Here is a 6,000-nt window from a genome sequence, read left to right as displayed (position 1 = left end):
TAGTAGCTCTCCAGAAGTTTGCAGAACACATTGCACACAGAATAATGATTTTGATGTTTTCTGTCCTTTTCATAATGGAAAAGAGGGTAAGCCTCAGCTTCCCCATGTCTGCAGGCAGGAGGGTACAACCCCAGAGTAATGTGAATAAAGCAAAACTGGAGAAGGTAAAGAATCAGAAACTAGGTCACTGGATGACAAATATGAAATCCTACTTGTGAAAAAATATAAACTAATACATATGGGGAAAATGATCTAAAACACATTGTTCACCAAGGGAGTCATGGAAATAGGTAGGCTGAAAGAGACCAAAGTTTGAGAGTGGACAGTAAATTAGACATGAGTTTGCAACATGTCAGCGATGCAGTTTGGGCTGCGTACACAAAGGCACCACATCAGAGAACATGATAATAAACCCCCTCTTGACACACCGGGTGCAACCACACCTGAAAGTTTCAGGGACTTTGAAGTCAGTGGAGCTGTGCCAATTAACACCAGCTGAGCATCTGCCTGTTGTGTTCGGTTATCACTGCATTGCTACTAGACAGCTATTGACAAATTGGAAGTATAGAGTGGAAATGAACAAAAATTACGATTGAGCTGGTAAGGCTGACACATGTAAATATATATATGTGAATTATTAAGTAAGCTCTATATGAAAAATGTTCAAACATTGGGAAAATGCCATTTATTCAAACTCCAAACAGTTGGCTGGTTTCACTGTAGCTATGATGCCCTTTAGCTTATCATCCCTAAGGATGTTAGTGGAATGGTTGGCCTTTGATTGCAGACATTCACATAAGAGCAAAGATGTGTTTGTGAACAAACATGGGTAACCATTGTTAAATACAGGGTCTCTTCCTGGATGCATGCCTCTTACTGATATGCATTTAGGCACCTCAGCAAGAGACCAGTTTTTTAGATCTGATAATCACCCACAGTTGTGATGAACATCAACGGCAAGTGCTAAGAGCTTGATCTTTCTGCATGTCTGATCTGTTATATAGATGTTAAATACTAGATGTATACACCCAAGTGTAGGTGTCCAGATTTGAACTGTTTAGTGGACAACAGCTGAAGTTGCCATGAAGATACAAACATTTTCCATTTTGTTATCTAAAGATACACTGACCCTGACAGCTACTAAAGGCCATTTAATTCAATGTCCCTTGAAAAGAATTCCTAAAGAAGAAAGTTCCCTGACAGTCTGTATAAGACTATCCAGGACCTGATCCAGAGCTCTGGAAGTCAGTGAAAATCTTTCCATTGACTTCAAAGTGTTTTGGACCATTCCTAGATAATAGCACAAATTTCACTTCATTCTTTTTTTTCCAATTGGGTTGTCTGAAACTGCACAGTGTGTGATTGAATCCCGATGTCCCTTGCATAGCTTGCATGCCAGCTCCCTTTAACACCTTCTGTGAAGCTTACGATGTTAAAACAACACATTCAGTTGCTGTAGGCATCTTCTTTCCAATCTGGACCCCAGCTGCTTGAGGTCTAACAGATCGTCCTTAAAAGGACAATGTGAAAGCAAAAATTACTGTATCTAGAGAAGCTAGTTTAGCTAGGCATCTCTGAGTATATGACTATAAAAATTATGAAGCTAATCTAGCTTGGACACAAAAGCCTCAGCAGCAGTCAGCTGATTACAAACTTATGTATTCATTAACCTAGATAAAAGTAAAGATTTTTCGTGCTGCTATTGATTATAATGCATAAGAGCCTCAGTGCCGAAATGCCTGAACAGTGAATCTGACCACTTAACCATCGGAGACCAAGACAACCCACATCACATGGGTTGAATGATTGTGAATGTGAATGTGAATATCTGATCAGTTTTGCAGCAAGGCTTTTACTCACAGAAAATGACAAAATTTACAAAGTATGCACTCAAAAAAAGCATATTATAGACAGATAAGCTTCATATAGTAAAAACTCTTGAGTTTCTGCCATGTTCTGTTGCCACCAGATGATGCCAGAGGTTAAAACAGGGTTATTCATCTTTGTATGCCACACAGAGAATAAAAATACTGGAGCTACCTCTCTACTGTCTCTAAAACTGTTCAGTCTCTCCACCATCTGACCAATGCCAACAGCCTCCAGCCAGCATTTAGCCACTATTTAGTTCCTATTGTTACTTCTGGAACCACGAAGTCTACTAGCTTTGTTAACAGCTGTCATTATTTGAACAAAAACTAAAGTTATAGGGTCCGGAATTATCTTTTCCAAAGTAATTCCATGAGTGTTTCTCAGGGAAATTCAGATATATATAGATATATATGCACATATCTGTGGAGCTTGTCTACCCTGTGGACAGTTGTCTCAAAGGGTAAATTCACAGACACTATTTCTCTCCATCGCTGGACGATTCACCTGTGCTGTCAGACTCAACACTTGGAGATTTTTGTTGTATGTGACAGCAGAAAAAGGTATCACTAAATAATATGGGTGCTTAATGAACGCAAAGAGAGGGCACTTTCTCTGAAGTGGAATAAATACCTGGAAGAGGAGGCAAGCCCATTTATCCTTTTCATGCCAGCTGACTGGGGAGTGGAAAAAGAGCAAAGTTGAGCAAGGCAGAGGAGAGGCCAGTGTATTCTCCATCACAGTGGCAAAGTGACAGTCAGTCCTACTTACAAAACCTGTGCAGAACAAAATAAGAAAGCCCTTGCATGTAGAAACACACTCCAAATACCACAATCACTGATGGAGAGGAAATGATTCGATGGGTGAGTGGGATGGAGGAGCATACATCTGGTGAATCAAACAGTAACTCTACATATCAAACAGATGTGGATATCAGACTCCACCCTGCATTTTGGAGGCTCTCAGAAGCTGCTCTCACCATGTCAGACAAGCCTGCTTTTCTGCATCTGTATCAGTTCCAGGCACCTATAGGCAGGTGGAGTATTAACACTGTCACAGCTTCACACTACCTTTCTTGAATTAATCTGTTTCTCGTAGAGCAGTGCTTGATCCCTGTTGTGAGTCATATTTTCCAAAATATTTGTAAGACTGTGCCTAGTCTTATCATGTGAAGTTCTCTCTCACAAGTAGTAGAAATTGTGGAATAATTATGGATTAATTTGACATGACCTGTGGTGAGCCAGGAACACTTTGCATGACTTGGAGGTGGCCATCAGACAAAATCATGTCTAATCTTTTACAGACCAGAGCAGAGAAGGGGACAGCCAGGAGTGGAATGCACTTAAGAGAAATAGATACACACATGAAAGAAAAAGGCCTTGATATTTAAAATATTTATGGCCTTAAAAGGCATGAAAACTGATACTAGCCATTAACTAATAGACGTTCTGCCTTTGTGATGCAGCTTACATTCCTAACTAAAACCACATCTCTGCTCTGACTTTGTCTGAAGCCAGGTGCACAGATGATTAAATTTTGGGCCAGCTATAAGGGTAGTGTCTCCATCCTGTCCTCTCCTTTAAGCACACACCATCTGTATGATACTTATTCATCTCCTTTTGCTGGGCTGACATACTGAGCCCATATTCTTCCAACATCAGTTGTCTTCATACTGTCAAGCTGTGCAAATGGAAGGGATCTAAGCATAAGGGAATAACAGGCTCTGGGAGTAGGCTTGTGCTGTATTATGCCAGTATTAACTGCTCTACTGTAACCTTGATGTTGTTCATATGTGTTTTCACAAAAGAGATTTGGGTCTCTAGCTGTCCACTGTTGCCAGCTCGCCTTTTACTTCTGTGTTCACTATATTTAAATACTATGTTGCTGCGCAGCTCCTCTGTGTGAATCAGAAAAGGGAAGATACTGGCTTTGTATCAGAGCATATGGATTCCTTGTAATGAGTGGAGGGTAGATTGCTCAAAGCATTTTTATTTCATTTTATGAACAAAATTTCTGAGACCCTTTTTCTGTGTTATAGGCCTGCTTGTAGAAGGAAATTATAAACCCATACCCTGTCTCTTTGAGGAAAGGATAGATGGAGAAAAGAACTTCAAATATATGTATTTTTTTCATAAAAAGATAAAACAGCTATTTTAAGTGTGCTGAACATACCAGAGAGTAGATGCAGGTTTAGTTTTTTGCTTTTTTTGCCTTTAAAAAAAAAAATTATTTTGTTTTGTTTGTTTGATTGATTTTTTTCTTTTTTGGGGGGTTGGTTTGTTTTTTTGTTTTGTTTGGTGTTTTTGTGTGCATTTGTTTGTTTGTTTTGTTGTTGTTCTTCCTCTGGTCTAAGCCATAGAATGTAACAAGACCCAATATGTGCAATACATTTGACTCAAATACATGTAAAAGATATTTAGACCTGGAACCAAAGCTGTCACTCAGGTTTTTCATTCTACCAGATGTTAAGCCACACATTATGCATTCTAACTTCCATTTCCAGAAGTTCCTCCAAAGCAGGGCGCTCCTGACTGGCTTACCCTTCACTCTTCCTTAGTTTCCTCTGAAATGCAAAAAGACATTTTCTTCCTCATTTTCACAGGGCTTGAGGGGCTGTTTTCAGTTGAGAATGATGCCTTGTCGACATGACTCTGCCCTGTATTTCTCAGGCTTATCTCTGGGATGGTGGACTCAGGCTGCAGAGGCTACAGCTGTAAGGGCTGAGACTGTGAATGTGTACACTTTGAGAAGAGCAGGTAGAGACCAGAGAACATGTCTGATGGATTCCACAGGTAAAGAGGGTAATGGTGGACATGAAGCTTCCCACCACTCCTTGCTGAATGCATCTTGCCAGGAAACAACAGCACCCTGTACCCCACATCATCCACAGCTGGTATCTTATGAGATACCTAAACAGTGCACAAGAGCCCAGAAGAACAAGGATAGATCTGTGCTCTCTCTGCTTTACCAGCAGACCATCCACCAGTACTGCATCAGTTTCCATTTCATAGGCTGGCTAAAATTTAGGGTGTACTGAGTCTAGGACAGGCCAGCCAGGAGGATATATGTACAAATTTCTAGAGATAAGGAGAGAAAATTAAAATGTTGACGTAGCAGGCAACTACTTGCATTCTGTCAAGTGTCCTACACCATTCTTTGGATGACATAAATAGCACATCCTGCAGGACATTGTCCCTTGATAAAAATAGAAGTCCCAAGTGAAAGAAAATCATAAGAAGCAAATTGCTAAAGGTCAGCTAGCCTGCTGGTGCCTGAGGAGACTATGGAAATCACAACTTATGCTTCAGTATTTTCCTGGCCACAAATCCAGGCTTTCCTTGGCCATTTAAGAAAGCTTGTAAAGGAGAACTGTAGCTCAAGCAGAACTACAAACATAAAACATAATCAATAAAAAACATATTTATATGCATAGTCTATTTGATTAGCTGCTTAGCAGGCAGATACATGTTTAATGGAAAAGTGGAAGAGCAGATCATAGAAGGGCTTCTTATAGAAACATCAGGTTCCATATAAGACAGTTTTATGTGAGCTCTTGCAGTAAATAGGGCAAGAAATGTTTTACGTTGTCAATTCACATGTAAATGTAAGAAATGTATTTAGTCTTATTTTTTTTGTTCAATAAAGGTCAAGGAATTGTTAAACTTTGTATAAACATGTCAAATGTCCACCCTACTGCATGTAAAATACTGCCCAAACATGGGATATTAGGGACAAAAATTGATCTTGTTTTTTAACTAAAATTTACTGTAGGGTCTTTCTTGGACTGCATCCTTTCTTCTACTGTGAGAAAGGCTGTATATCCTCTTCTCTCCAGCACAGGGCTTGGGGAAAAATGTGGAATCACTGTAAATTAATTAAGAATAACGAGACACAATAATTTTATGGTGACATTATTAGTGAGAAGATTTACTATACTTGAGAGTATAATGCTTTCACTGGGGAAAGAATTGGCTTTGCTGGAGGAAAAGTAAGCAGGAGAGTGATGCAGTAGCCAACAAGTAAGCACCATTTCCAACCAACCTCCAAACTAACAGGGCAACAGCTGAATTTCAGGCTTCAAAAGCAACACAGCTGGAAAAGACATTGAACAGTTAAAAAGCCCTTGGAGCAAAA

The sequence above is a fragment of the Streptopelia decaocto genome, assembly GCF_964273445.1.
Source record: "Streptopelia decaocto genome assembly, chromosome: 1".
Taxonomy (NCBI): Eukaryota; Metazoa; Chordata; class Aves; order Columbiformes; family Columbidae; genus Streptopelia; species Streptopelia decaocto.
This window is presented reverse-complemented; position numbering follows the sequence as displayed.